Source organism: Acinonyx jubatus, chromosome D2 (assembly GCF_027475565.1).
Source record: "Acinonyx jubatus isolate Ajub_Pintada_27869175 chromosome D2, VMU_Ajub_asm_v1.0, whole genome shotgun sequence".
In the NCBI taxonomy this organism is placed as follows: Eukaryota; Metazoa; Chordata; class Mammalia; order Carnivora; family Felidae; genus Acinonyx; species Acinonyx jubatus.
In genome coordinates, this window is record NC_069393.1 from 1,338,727 (window position 1) to 1,353,285 (window position 14,559).

Genomic DNA, 14,559 nt, shown 5'->3' on the forward strand with positions numbered 1-14,559 from the left:
GTCGTAATCCCCCAAAGTCCCTAGTTTACGTTACGGTCCACTCTTAGTGCCGTACGTTCTGTGGGTCCGAACAAATGTACGGTGGCGTGAATCCACCCCTGTTTTATCCTACAGAATAGTTTCACTGCCCTAAACGTCCTCCGTGTTCCAGTTATTCATCCCTCCACCGCCCCAGTCCCTGACAACCACCGATCCTTTTTCTGTCTCCATAGTTGGGCCTTTTCCAGAACGTCATCTAGTTAGAATCATACAGCCCGTTGCCTTTCAGATTGGCTTCTTTCACTTAGTAACATGCATCGACGCTTCCTCTGTGCTTTCTCGTGGCCTGATGGTGTATTTGTTCTCACCACTGAATACGACTGTGTTGCCTGAGTGGACCCCAGTTTACCCATCCACCTCCTGAAGGACATCTTGGTTGCTTCTGAGCTTTGGCAGCTGTGACTAAAGCTGCCGTAAACATCTCTGGGCGGGTTTGTGTGTACGTGTAAGTTTTCCGTTCATTTGGGTGCAGACCACGGAATAAGACGGCTGGATCACGTAGTAAGAGTACGTGTGGTTTTGCGAGAAACTACCGAGTTGTCTTCCGAAGTGGCTGTACCATTTTGCATTCCCACCAGCAATGAATGAGAGTTCCTTTTGCCCCGCTTCCTCAGCAGCGTCTGGTACGGTCAGTGTTTTTGATTTGGGCTGTTTTAATAGGTTGGAAGTGGAATCTCGTTATTTAAATCTGCATTTCCCTAACGATATATGATACTGACTTTCTTTTGATAAATTTATTTACCCTCCATTTGTCTTCTTTGGGGAAGTACCTGCTCAGGTCTTTCATCCATTTTTTTTTTTTTTTAAGCGGGTTGCCCATTTACCGAATTTTAAACGTTCTTTCCATATTTTGGATAACCATCCCCCATCAGATATGTCGTTTGTAAATTCTTTCTCTCAGGCTTTGGCTCGTCTTCTTGTTCTTTGGACAATGTCTTTCCCAAAGCAGATATTTTAATTTTAATGAGATTGAGCTTTATCAGTCCTTTCACGGATCATGCCTTTGACGTTATATCTGAAAAGTCATTGCCAAAATCACCTAGATTTTTTTCCTACATTTTGTTTCAGGAGTTTTATAGTTTGGCTTTATAATCAGGTCTTTGATCCATTTTGAGTTTACTTTTGAGAAGAGTGGAAGATCTGTGTCTAGATGGGCTGGTTGATGGGTTGCATGTGGATGTCCTGATGTTCCAGCCCCGTTTGTTAGAAAGCTACCTTTGCCCCATTGTATTGCCTTTGCTCCTTTGTCAAATACCACATTGTCTTGATTACTTTAACTTTATAGTAGTTCTTGAATTTGGGTGATGTCAGTCCTCCCAACTTCGTACTTCATCTTCAATATTGTGTTGGCTATTCTGTTTTTTGTGTTTTTTGGGTTTTTTTGCCTTTTGTATAAACTTGAGAATCGGTTGATGCTCAGAAAATAATTTGCTGGGATGTTCATTTGTTTGTGTTGAATTTATAGATCAGGCTGTAAGAATTGACATCTTGACAGTATTGAGTCTTACTACTCATGAACGTGGACTGTCTCCATTTATTTAGTTCTTTCTTTATTTTCATTGTCAGTGTTACAGTTTTCCTCATACAAATTTTATGCCTATCTTGTTAAATTTCTATCAAAGTATTTACATTTGGGGGTGCTAATGTAAATGGTATTGTTTTTTTAATTTCAAATTCCACTTGTTCATTGTTCGTATATAAGAAAGCAGTTGGTTGTTGTATATTAACCGTGTATCCTGCATCCTTGCAGTAATTACTTATTAGTCCCAGGAGGTTTCAGTGCTTTCAGATTTTCTACATAGACAGTCATATCATTTGCAAACATCTTCCTTCTTAATCTATAGCGTACCTTTTGTTTCCTAGCATTAGCTAGGACTTCTAGTATGATGTTGAAAAGTGGTAAACATCCTTGCCATATTATTTCTTATCTTGGAGAGCGAGCATGAGCAGGGGAGAGGGGTGGCAGGGGGTGGGGCAGGTAGAGAGAGGGAGAGTTGCAAGCCGATGCCACACTCAGCACAGAGCCCAACAAAGGGCTCGATCCCACAACCCTGGGATTGTGACCTGGGCCGAAATCAAGAGTGGATGCTTAACTAACCAAGTCACCCAGGTGTCCTTCCTTGCCATATTTCTGATCTTAGCAGGAAAGCTTCTAGTTTCCTACCACTAAGTATGAAGTTAGCTCTAAGTTTTTTGTAGATGTTCTTTATCAAGCTGAAGAAGTTTCCCCTCTATTCCTAGAATAGAGTTTTTATCATGAAGGAGTATTGGATTTTGTCAAATGGATTACATTAATCGGCTTTCACATGTTGAACCAGTCTTGCATACCTAAGATCAATCCTACTTTGTCATGGTTTTGGATTCAATTTGCTAATATTTTGTTGAAGATTTTTGCATCTACATTCATAAGAGATATTGGTTTGCCATTTTCTTGTGATGTCTTTGGTTTTGTTATTAGGGTAATGTTGGCTCCATAGAATGAGTTAGGAAGTATTAACTTTGCTTCTATCTTTTGAAGGAGATTGTAGAGAATTAGTAATGATTTCTTCCTTAAGTGTTTGGTAGACTTCATCAGTAAACCCATGTAGGCTCAGTGCTTTCTGTTTTGGAAGTAGATTTGTTGAGGACAACATACAGCTAGTTGGGTCTTGTTTACTGATCTTCTCTGACTCTGTCTTTTAATTGGTGTATTAGACCATTGCTATTTAAGGTGGTTATTACTCTAGTTGTATTGATATGTACCATATTTGTTAGCCTTTTCTATTCCTTGCCTTGTTCTGTTATTTTTGTCTTCTACGCTGTTTCTGCCTTTTGTAGCTTTCATTGAGCATTTTACATAGTTCCATTTTTCTCTCCTATTTTTTCCCATTGTTTTAGTGGTTGGCCTAGTGTTTGCAATATGCATTTAGAACTAATCCAAGTCTAATTTCAAATAACACTAGACTGCTTCATAGTTAGTGTAAGTATCTTATAACAACATATTAAGAATTCTTCCCTCCTGTTCCTTGAATCCTCACTGTCATTCATTTCATATGTATAGTGTGTACCTAAATATAAGCATGCAAAATTGTTGCTATTATTATTTTGAACAAACCTTTACCTGTTATATCAATTGAGGATAAGAATAATTAAAGTTGGGGGTGCCTGGCTGGCTTCATCGGTTAAGCGTCCGACTCTTGGTTTCAGCTCAGGTCATGATCTTAGTTTGTTGGTTTGATTCCTGAATTGGGCTCTGTGCTGACAACGCGGAGCCTGCTTGGGATCCTTCCTCCCTCCCTCCCTTTCTCTCTCTCTCTGCTCCTCCCCTGTGTGCTCTCTCTCTCTCAAAAATAATAAACTTAAAAAAAAATTAAAGTTGTCATTTTACCATCACTTATTCCTTCTCTGATGTTCTTACTTTTTTATGGAGATTTGAGTTTCTGCCCTGTATCATTTTCCTTCTCTCTGAAGAGCTCCTTTTAATATTTCTTGCAAGGCAGGTCTACTGGCCACAGATTGCTTCAATTTCTGTTATCTGAGAAAGTCTTTATTTCTCCTTCACTTTGGAAGATTATTTTCACGGAGTATAGAATTCTAGGTTGGCAATTTTTTTTCTCTCAAAACTATAGGTATTTCATTCCATTCTCTTCTTGCTTGCACGGTTTATGACAAGCTGGATAGAATTCTTATCTTTGTTTCTCTGTTTCCTTCCTCCCCATCTTCTTTCAAGATTTTTTTAAAGGGGCACCTGGCTGGCTCACTTGGTAGGACATGCAGCTCTTGATCTCGGGGTTGTGAGTTCAAGCTTCATGTTGGGTGCAGAGATGACTTAAAAATAAAATCCTGAAAAATAAATAAATACAAGTAAATAAAAATAAAATGTTGACTTTTGCTGTTTGAATATGCTATGTCTAGGTGTAGTTTTTGGTTTTTTATGTTTTCTGTCTTTTTGTTATTTATCCCACTTGGTATTTTCTGATCTTCCTGCAGCTGTGATTCAGCATCTGACATTAACGTGAGGAAATTCTCAGTCATTACCACTTCAAATAAATCTTTTATTCCTGCCTCTCTTCCTTCTCGTTCTGGTAGTCCCATTATACATGTGTGTACATTTTGGTAGTTATCCAGCATTTCCTGGATAACTCCATTCTGATTTCTTTCAGCGTTCTTTTGTTCTTTGTTTTTTAAATCTCTGCTTTCCAGTTCAGAAGTTTCTACTGTCGTATCCTCAAGCTCAGAGAGTCTTCCGTCAGCTGTGCCCAGTTTAGTGGGATGAGTCCATCAAAGCCACTCTTCATTTCTGTTACAGTGTTTTGATCTCTAGTAATTCTGTATGGTTCTTGACTAGAATTTTCACTTCTGTTTCTCTGTTCTTCATTTGTCCTTCCATGTTGTCTACTTTTTCCATTAGAGCTTTTAACATACGAATCGTAGTTGTTTTAAATTCCTGGTATGGTAATTCCTACATCCCTGCCATATCTAAGCCCGTTTTGATGCTGGCTTTGTCTCTTCAAACTTTGTTTTTTGCCTTTTAGTATGCCTTGTAAGTTTTTCTTAAAAGCCGAGTATGATGTGCTGGGTAAAAGGAACTCAAGTAAATAGGCCTGTAGTGATAAGGTAGGTGTGGGGACAAGGGAAGCCTTCCATAGTCATTTGCTAGGTTTCATCTTTTAGTGAGCCTGTGCCCCTGGGCTGTGACCTTCACAATTGCTTCCCAGTTTCTCTCCCACATGGGTGGGACAGGGCAGCTAAAGTTGATTAGAAAGGAGTGTTTCCCTTCTTCCACGCAGAAGGCTAGGGGCAGGCTGGGGTCCAGCATTTTCCTTTCTCCGGGTTGGTTAGGCTCTGATAAACTTCCATGGGGTTAGGCTGTGGTAAAATAGCTTCTGTTGAGGGCAGGCCTTGCCAAGAACAGAATGCTCTGGCATATTTCCAAATGATCCTTTTTCCTCTCCTGCCGGAAGCATGAAGGAAGGGGTCTGTCGTCCAGAAACCTAGTTAAGCTCCTGGAGGTAAAAACTCACAGAGGTATGGGGGGCCACCTATGACTGATGCCCCTGGAGTTTTTAGCTCTCAGGCTTGTCCACAGCGACCTCCCTCCAGCAGTTCCTCTGTCACCGTTCTGATTTCGTTACCCGGACAAGGTTCCTGCACAGATGGGTCCTCCAGTAAGTTGTGATTCTCTGTATTCACCTTTGGGTGTCTCCAGTTTTTGGAGTAGCGGTTTGCTCTATGATCTCACTTCTCTGAGGGAATGCAGAAGAGTTATCGATAGCTTAGGATGGAGTGATAACTTCCCAACTCTTCACACGCTGGCCTGGAAAGCCAGAAGTTGGCTCACGAAATTTTTACTTTGTGGTGACGGGGAGTTTGTATATTCATGGGTCTAACCAAGGTTGGATACGTATCACCCCAGGGAGTGCAGGTCTATACCGTTTGTCTATACCCTTCCATTGTCCCAATTGCGCTAGACGGGAGCATGCGTGTGTGAGCACATTAGCTGTATCTATTAGGCCAGCCCCCTCCCTTCTTCCCCAACTCCTGGATGAGTCATGCAGTTCTGAGCCAAGGTTTCTTCCTATGTAAAATAGGCATTTCCCACGCAGTGGGGAGCATCTGAACGGAATACTTCGCTAATAAGGATTTCTTTATTATAATAATAGGATACGCTTCTACTGTGTGGATTAATGAGAGACTTCCTGTGGGTTGTCTCCCGTTAAAACCAAGTGTTCTAGTGGATTTTAAGTCCTATATGGAGTGGGAGTGCGAGGGGGAGGCCATCTTCAGGGTGTAAACCAGCTACTACTAAGAGTCATACTCTAGTTAAAAATCAATTCAGTGTGGTATTGACCCTGGCTGTCATGTTTGTAGCTGTTACACAGTTGGACAGGAATGTACTGACGGTCCCTTTTTTTTGAGTTATTACCGATAACTTGCTAAAGGCACCGTGTCCTTTTATTTTGCCAAAGAACTTCAACCTTTTGAGTTGTAACCTTTTTCCCCGCTAAACCCACGTCCACGTGAGTTTTTTCTTTAGAAGTTATTTTGCTCTGGGGCGCCTGGGTGGCTCAGTCGGTTAAGGATCCGACTTTGGTTCAGGTCACGATCTCGCGGTGCGTGGGTTTGAGCCCCGCGTCGGGCCCTGTGCGGTCAGCTCAGAGCCTGGAGCCTGCTTGGGATTCTGTGTCTCCCTCTCTCTTTGCCCCTCCCCCTCTTGCGCTCTGTCTCTCTCAAAAACCGAATAAACATAAAAAACAAAGAAGTTACTTTGCTCTGGCTGCGAAACACATTTTCCGCAAGAATGATGGACGCTGCCAGTATTTTGTGGTCGGCAGGGAACCACTGTGCACAGCTCTTGCCTCTGGGTAAAGTGGGTTGTTCAGAAACCCAGCTTCCTGTGTTCTAGGTGTTGGATATCTAGCAGTTGTAGACAGATGGGTGGGAGGAGGCAGCACGAAGCCAAATATAGGAGCCTGGTGTCTTTTAGCATGGCCACAAAACCCACTGACAGATGTAGGAACCAGATTCAAGATAGCAGTGATGCCCCCCGCGACAGCTCCCGCTTTTTTGACCAAACGCCCTATTAGCAAAAATATTTTGAGGATAGCTCTCCTTCCTCCGTCTATATTAAGACACTTACAGATTAAACACCTATTATCACGTGAATCTAGTGATACGTTCCAAAGCACATTTTAAATAAAATATTATGAAGGATTCGGGAAGACCCACTGTGGCTTTACCCCTAAAGATTGCCTTGCATGGCCCTACTCTGGGGATCCTGCTCTTGGGTCCGCCATGGCTTCCAAAAGCTCAGATTATTGTTCCCAACTCGATTTCCCGTCCCAGCCCACGCTGCTTTTCGATAGACTCTGGGATTTTTTAATAAAGCCAACCAGCAAAGTGGCTGTGGCAGAGGGGAGGCCCGGAGGCTGGGGTCCTGGCCTTCATTTTCTGGTGGAAGCTTAGTCGTCCACGCTCAGCAGTCGATTCACGGGGCCTGAGGAGCACAGAGAAGCCTGTACGCTGAGCCAGGGCGCAGCCTAGAAGGGCTTTGTGACCGGGGTGCAGGAACAGAACCACAGACGTGAGCACCAGCAGCTGGATTTATGAACGGCCCAGATCTAGCGTTTGCCTGTTAGAGACCCAGGATTTCCTCACCAAGTTCTTGAGTCGCAACCCGGTCTGTGAAGGAGATGTGAAAATTGGAGTGAGAGATCTGGTCGGCGTCATCTTTCAGTTCTGTTTATTTGGATCCCACTGTCATCGGGAGAGGCCAGGGGCTGGGGGTGGGGGGCAGTTATGAAGCAGTTTGCTTCCCATCTCACTCAGGTCACGCTGGCCAGGAGTCCTTCTGTCGAAGCTCCCGAAGGTCAAGGGTGACTCAATGAATCCTGCATTTCCCTTGGTAGAACTGCACCTGGTCTGGGTCACAGGCACTTGAAGCCAGATAGATGCCTGCAAATTGGCTAAAGAAGGAAGGAGCCGTGGCGCACCTGGGTGGCTCAGTCGGTTAAGCGTCCGACTTTGGCTGAGGTCATGATCTCACAGTCCATGAGTTCGAGCCCCGCGTCGGGCTCTGTGCTGACAGCTCGGAACCTGGAGTCTGCTTCAGATTCTGTGTCTCCCTCTGACCCTCCCCTGTTCATGCTCTGTCTCTCTCTGTCTCAAAAAAAAAAAAAAGAAGAAGAAGGAAGGAGTCGTTTGTTTTCTTTGCTCCCTGGGCCGGTTTCCTGGAGCCTTGGAGAGAAGGCTGTGGTCATGCTCATGGGCAGAGTCCTGCCTCCTGGGAGGCCGCTGGCTTCACGGAGGTAGCACAGCATGCTCACGTGGACATGTCCTTCTACGACGACTGCTTTCTAGAAGTTGAGGAGGAACTGTGAGATTCTTGACATCCCGAATGCACTGGGATAGCCCAGCCCATGTCCACTTTCCAGTTTTTCTGGCCATTTCTGAAATAGTGGCCTCATAGGAACTGGAATGTGAGAGCTGTCCGCGAGAAGCGCGGGGCTCGAGGACAAGGACACTTGTCCACCTAGCTAGGCACTGGGGCGTGGCGCTCAGCGCTGCCACCAGGTAGTTGACCTTAGACAGATAGTGACTATTTTACAGCTTCATTTTCCTTGTCTGTAAAATGGCCACACTTTCTTCTGGGAGATCCCTTGATTCTGTTGTTTATTTTTAAAAAAAGAAATTTTTTTTCACGTTTATTTATTACTGAGAGACAGAGAGACACAGAGCATGAGCAGGGGAGGGGCTGAGAGATGGAGAGACACAGAATCTGAAGCAGGCTCCAGGCTCCGAGCTGTCAGCACAGAGCCCGACGCGGGGCTCGAACTCACAAACCGCGAGATCATGACCTGAGCCGAAGTCAGACGCTTAACTGACTGAGCCACCCCGGCGCCCCAACTCTGTTGTTTAAACTATACCTTTCTGTTGCCTTCCAGTCTCTGTCCCCAGATTAGGACCACCAATCGTACTATCTTGGAGACGGGGTGAGGATATGTCTTCGTGTCCCATCGCCCTCCTTGTAGATGTCAGGTCTGGAGCAGAAGGCCTTTGGTCCTTAGGTTCTGGGCCCCTTTCTTCCCTTTTGGTCACTGAAGTTGCTTTTCAGTGCTGACTGTCTTTTCTTTCTTTCCTTCTTTCTTTCTTTCTTTCTTTCTTTCTTTCTTTCTTTCTTTTTTAAGTTTTTTTTTTTTTTTTAATGTCTGTTTATTTTTGAGAGAGAGAGAGACAGAGTGTGAGCGGGGGAGGGGCAGAGAGAGAGGGAGACACAGAGTCCGAAGCAGGCTCCAGGCTCCGAGCTGTCAGCACTGAGCCGGACTCAGGGCTAAAACTCTAAAACCTCAAGATCATGACCTGAGCGGAAGTGGGACATTTAACCGGCTGAGCCCCCCAGGCACCCTTCAGTGCTGATTTTCAAAGTGTTCTGGCAAATAGAGTGTTAGTCAGGTTTTGTGTTTTTTGAAAATTTATCTGATGGAGACGAATTTTATCTTCCCCCCCTTCCCCGCCCCTGGGTACAGAAAAAGCTCTCTGGTTTGAAAAATGAGTCTCTCCCAGTAAATGCCCTCCTGTGTCCTCTCCACTTGTGCCCTCCGCCTCTCTCCGTCTGGCTGATGAGACCAGTGGGCAGGATGGCCGATGATCCAGGACAGCGAGGAACAGGGGCCATCTGAAGGGCTCTCGTCCTTCAGATGGGGACGTGTCCTTGGCAAGTAGATTCTGTTTTTGCCTTTCTGAAGCCTTGGTATCGTTCTTGTGTTCGTTACAACCTCGTGGAAGGGGGCGAGGCCTCGGAGAGACACGGGTAGGGAGAGGAGAGTCCTGATTACGGTGTGCGTCGTCTGGGAGGACCCCCATCCTTCGGGTGTCTCCTCCCGCCCCTCCCCTGCCCGCCGCTGCCTCATTCCCCGAGACAGTTGACTTCTCAAAACAGCAATTGCTTGCATTTACGCAGAGCTGAATGACACGGGAATGGCGAAATGCGTAATGGAACCCAAGTCCCGGTGCAAATTGCCGCTGATGCTAATGGAAACGTTTTAGCGTTTCTACTTCCCACCTGCCAGAAGAAAGAGGAGATGAGCCATTTGTGTGTTCACCCTGCATTGCTGCAGAGTCGGGAGAAGTGCTCTCCTGAACCTTTTTTCTCCTTTCGAGGGATTTACGGGGCTCCGGCGTCGCGCGTTCTTTAAAAAAATCGTGGTGAGATACACATAACGGAACGTTTGCCGTGGCCGCCGTCTTTAAGTGCACAGCTGAGTGGCATCACGTACGTTCACACCGTTGTGCGGCCGTCACCCCCATCCGTCTCCAGAACTTTCTCCCTTTCCAAGCTGAAACTCTGTCCCCATGAAACACTAACCCCCGTTCTCCCCACCACCGCCCCCTCCCCCCGGCCCCTGGTAGCCACTGCTCTCCTATGTGTCTCCTTGAACTCCACTCCCCCAGACACCCCAGGGAAGGTTGTCCTTCGGTGACTGGCATGTTTCGCTCCGTGCAGTGTCCCCCAGGCTCATCCATGTTGTAGCACGTGTTAGAGTTTCCTCGCTTCTTACGACCGAACCCGCTTCCCCTGTATCTCTGTGCGCCGTGTGCCCGGTGAGCCGCATTGCCTGGGTAGCACGGTGGGACAGCCGTGGGACGGCTAACTCTGTGGCTCGCTGTGACCCGGGCCCGAGCCAGAGGTCTGCCCAGTGTCATTGTTAGGAAAGTAAGTGGCTGAGTATCCTTGAAGGATACCCTAAAAGCAAGCAACATGGGGCGCCTGGGTGGCTCAGTTAGCTGAGCGTCCCAATTCTTGCCGTCAGCTCAGGTGGTGATCTTGCGGTCACGAGATCGAGCGCCACATCAGACTCCACACTGACAGTGCGGAGGCTGCTTGGGATTCTCTCTCCCCCCCTTCTCTGTGCCCCTTCCCCATGCTCTCTCTCTCCCTCTCTGTCTTTCTCTCTCAAAATAAATAAATAAATGTTAAAATAATCACATACGTAAGTGTAATATACTTATGTGGAACATTTAATTCAGATAAGCAAAAATAAGACAATTGTTCACACATAATTCTGCCACCCCAAACTAACCACTGTTACTCTCCCACCGAATGTTCCTCTGGACTCGTTCTGGGCATGTGTCCCTCCTGACTGAGGTGAGCCGGTGTCTGCCTCCCCTCGGCTGTGCCGAGCCCAGGGACAGAAGGCCTGGAGCCCTAGACACAATTTCGGAGTCAGCTCCTGGGCCTCTCAGAGTTTCTGTGAGTTCTTAGGGAAAAAATAGGCAAGTCTGCGAGGTGAGTAACATTGCTGAGGGTTTGGAGGAGTACCTGAGAAGGGTCCCCACACATGCCCCTCTCTCCCAGCGGTAGCACCTCAGGGTTCTCCCTGCGTCTGTCCTGGAGGCCACCTCCCTCCCCCCTCCCCCCTCCTCCTTCCTCCCTCCTCCCACCCCCCTCCTTCCTCTTCCTCCTGGTTCGGCTCAGGACAGGCCACAGACAGCCCCTACCAGCTGGTTATGTCAACATTTTTACATATGTGGCACCACACTGTATTTCCACCCGTTTCTTCCTGGCGTTTTCCATCACAAACACCTTTTCGTGTCCGTCAGTACCCCCTCGACAGCATTTTCAATGACCGCAGTGTATCCATTAGCATAAGCTCCTTGAACTTGTCCTGTGTTGTAGGACACAGAGAGGGTTTCCAGCGACCATCTTCTGAGGTGACTCTTGAGATGCCCTTAATTACTTCCTTGAAATAAATTCCAAAAACTGAAACTGCAGGGTCAATGGCAGTGCGTGTATTTAAGGATTTTTTTCATCTTAATCGCCAAATGGTCTTCCAGGGGGAACGATTTCCTTGCATCTCAGCCGCCATCGGAAAACAAACCTTCTAACGTCCTTTCCCCCCCACCTTCTAACAAGTAGCAAAGCAAAAGCGAGGCCACAGATCAGGTCACCAGCCAGAAGTGTGATAGAGCTATTAAAGTAGAATGAGTTTGGGGCGCCTGGGGGGCTCAGTTGGTTAAGCGGCCGACTTCGGCTCAGGTCATGATCTCGCGGTCCGTGAGTTCGAGCCCCGCATCGGGCTCTATGCTGACAGCTCGGAGCCTGGAGCCTGTTTCGGATTCTGTGTCTCCCTCTCTCTGACCCTCCCCTGTTCATGCTCTGTCTCTCTCTGTCTCAAAAATAAATAAACGTTAAAAAAATTTTTTTTCTTTAAAAATAATGTAGAATGAGCTTAAGCTTGAATAGGTAGAAGTATAGGTAGAGCATCCAGAATAATCCGGGTGGCATCTAGTGCCATGTGTGCTGACAGGCCACCCCTGAAGTATCCCATTCCCTTCCGGGCACAGGGTTTTCCGAGTCGCTCATAAGTTAGAGCAGGTCCAGATGATGATGACTCAGACAGTGAGGGGGCCGGAAACAGCATCTGATGAGGAGCACTTAAAATAACTGGATGTTTCTACGGAAGGGCCTAGGAGGGGAAAATGGAATCGTGATGTCCAAATATTTGGAAGGCAGCCATACAAAAGAGGCTGAAGACTAATTTTTTTTTTTTTTTTTGAGACTCCCAGAGAGTGAAAGTTACAGGCAAGCAATTTTTGTTACGGTATAAGGAAGCCGATGTCAACAATTCCAGCTGTCTGGTGAAACGGGCTGCTTTTGAAGCAATGATTTCCCCATCATTGGAAACTTGTAAGCGGTGGCTAGATGCTAGGGTTTTTTTTTTTTTTTTATTAGTATTGAAAAACATTTTTTTAATGTTTATTTTTGAAAGAGACCGAGCGTGAGCAGGGGAGGGGCAGAGAGAGAGGGAGACCGAGAATCCCAAGCAGGCTCCAGGCTCCGAGCTGTCAGCACAGAGCCCGATGTGGGGCTCGCACCCACAAGCCATGAGATCATGACCTGAGCCGAATCAGGCACTTCACTGACTAACGCCACCCAGGTGCCTCTTTTATTATTATTTTTAAGTGTTTATTTATTTTGAGAGAGAGAGAGAGAGAGAGAGAGAGAGAGAGAGATGAGCAGGGGAGGGGCAGAGAGAGAGGGAGGGAGAGAGAGAATCCCAAGCAGGCTCTGCCCTGTCCACGCGCCGCGAGGGGCTCGAGCTCGCAAACCATGAGATAGATCATCACCTGAGCCGAAATCAAGGGTCAGACACTTAACTGACTGAGCTGCCTGGGCACCCCTTAGAGGACAGGGGTCTTGGTGAAGAGACTTTGCCACCCGTGTATCAGCTTCGGTTCTGTTCACTCTGATACTTGTACTAATATTTGGGATGGAAGAGATGATCAGGAGAGACCATGGACATCAAACCAAATTATTCATAATTAGACACTGTCACATAGAGGGAGAATGAAGAGTTCCTATTTCAAATTTGGAAAAGGAATCCACGAAGATACCTGGATTCCAGACCAGGTGTAGACGTCGTAATGCAAAGCAGAACTGTGTCCCCGTGTGGTTTTTTAGTTATTTTGATGGCACCAAATAATTTTAAATAAATTTTAAATAAATTTAGATAAATTTTAAATAAATTGTTTAAATAAATTAAGAACATTGACCCTGTAGCGATTCTGATTTTTTTCTTCTGATGTCTTCTTTAAGTGATTAAAGTGCTTGTAATCTTTGCATTTCCTATTTCTTCATCCTTAAAAATGCGTTGTGTAGGATTTCTTATTCCAGGAGACCGTTTCTCATGAGTGAGCACCATGTCCTGTCATATCAGCTACCCAGTGACAAATGAAAATAAAGTGTCATTTACGTGTCGTTGTCATTTAAATGGACACATTTGTCTGTGATCCTAGCCCTGACCCATTCTCTTCCTTCATCTGGTAGCATGATGACCTTCTAGAGGAAAAATAGGAAGAATTGTTTTTTTCTTTGAAGCATAGTAAAACTACATTCCGTTTGAGATCAACCAGGAGGTCAAAATAAATCTGAGAGCTTTGTCCTTTGATGTAAAATACATTCTGTTTCCCTTCTTGGCTGCTTTCCGGGAGGAAGCGGCTCTGTTTTATACAGACTAGCGTTCAGTTTGTTTAAGCCGTCCTTCCCAGGGAGGATTTGAGTGAGGCACTGCGGAACGGCCATGATACCGCAGCATCCAGAAGTCTCCAGCCACCTGAATCCGCTGGCCCGGTGGGACCCACACCAGCCACGTCACTTTCGTCACTTTCCTTCCCCGCGTAGGCCTGTGAGTGTGGACCACAGGCCGGTGCCTGGGGGCACATATCAGCACTTGGGTTTTCACACGTTTTGTGAGGTTAACCCTTTGGAAGTTCATTTGCATAGATGGAGGTCATTGTTTCCTTAAAGATGAGGCCTAGGGGAAAAACTTTTAAAAAAGAAATGGCGTGGTGTGGAAATGTATTCTTTTAAACTGAAACGAACTGAACAAGTCCTCCAAATGCGAGCAATTCCCTGGCTTTAAAAGTGTCTTTTCTAAAAGATCAGTTGTAGGGTTGGTTATTTAGGAGAGGAGAATGAGCTTTCCCGTGGAAATGCTGTCCTGGGTGGCACTTAGGACCCCCGCACCAGCTGGAATGGGCCCCGACCTCAGGCCACAGAGCAGGGGGCTCCCCCCTATGGACCTCAGCACCTGTCCTGCCTCCAGCCTCCGTCTGGGCCCCGTGGACCATGCAGGGTCATGAGGACCAGCTGGTCTCTCTGCCCGCGGGGTGCCCTGCTGTCCTCCCGTGTGGATGGGATTGGGGCATGTGTGTATGGCGGGTGGACTGCTAATCCTCAACTAGGAAGAAAAAGATTGGGAAAAGCTTTGAGAAGTAGCTCAGGAGGCTGCTGGGGGGGGATTAGGAGGGAGAGAAGAAACTCTGGATTCAAGAAACTTCAGGCTGCAAAGCTTGTCCTGTGAAGGAGGCAGGTGTAACAGAAGAATGTGAGTGGGCAGGTGTAACACATGAGTCAAAGATGGAAACAGGGGCGCCTGGGTGGCTCAGTCAGTTGAGCGTCCGACTTTGGCTCAGGTCATGATCTCACCTTCTGTGAGTTCGAACCCCGCGTCGGGCTCTGTGCTGACAGCTCAGAGCCTG

The 14,559-nt window shown here is 46.4% G+C and overlaps 1 protein-coding gene across 1 annotated transcript in view; it reads left to right on the forward strand.

Annotated features, from left to right (window-relative positions):
• The window catches only part of GALNT2 (polypeptide N-acetylgalactosaminyltransferase 2), a 192,070-nt gene that overhangs the window by 100,333 nt on the left and 77,178 nt on the right, over window positions 1–14,559 (forward strand). The gene's annotated exons all lie outside the window — the stretch shown is intronic.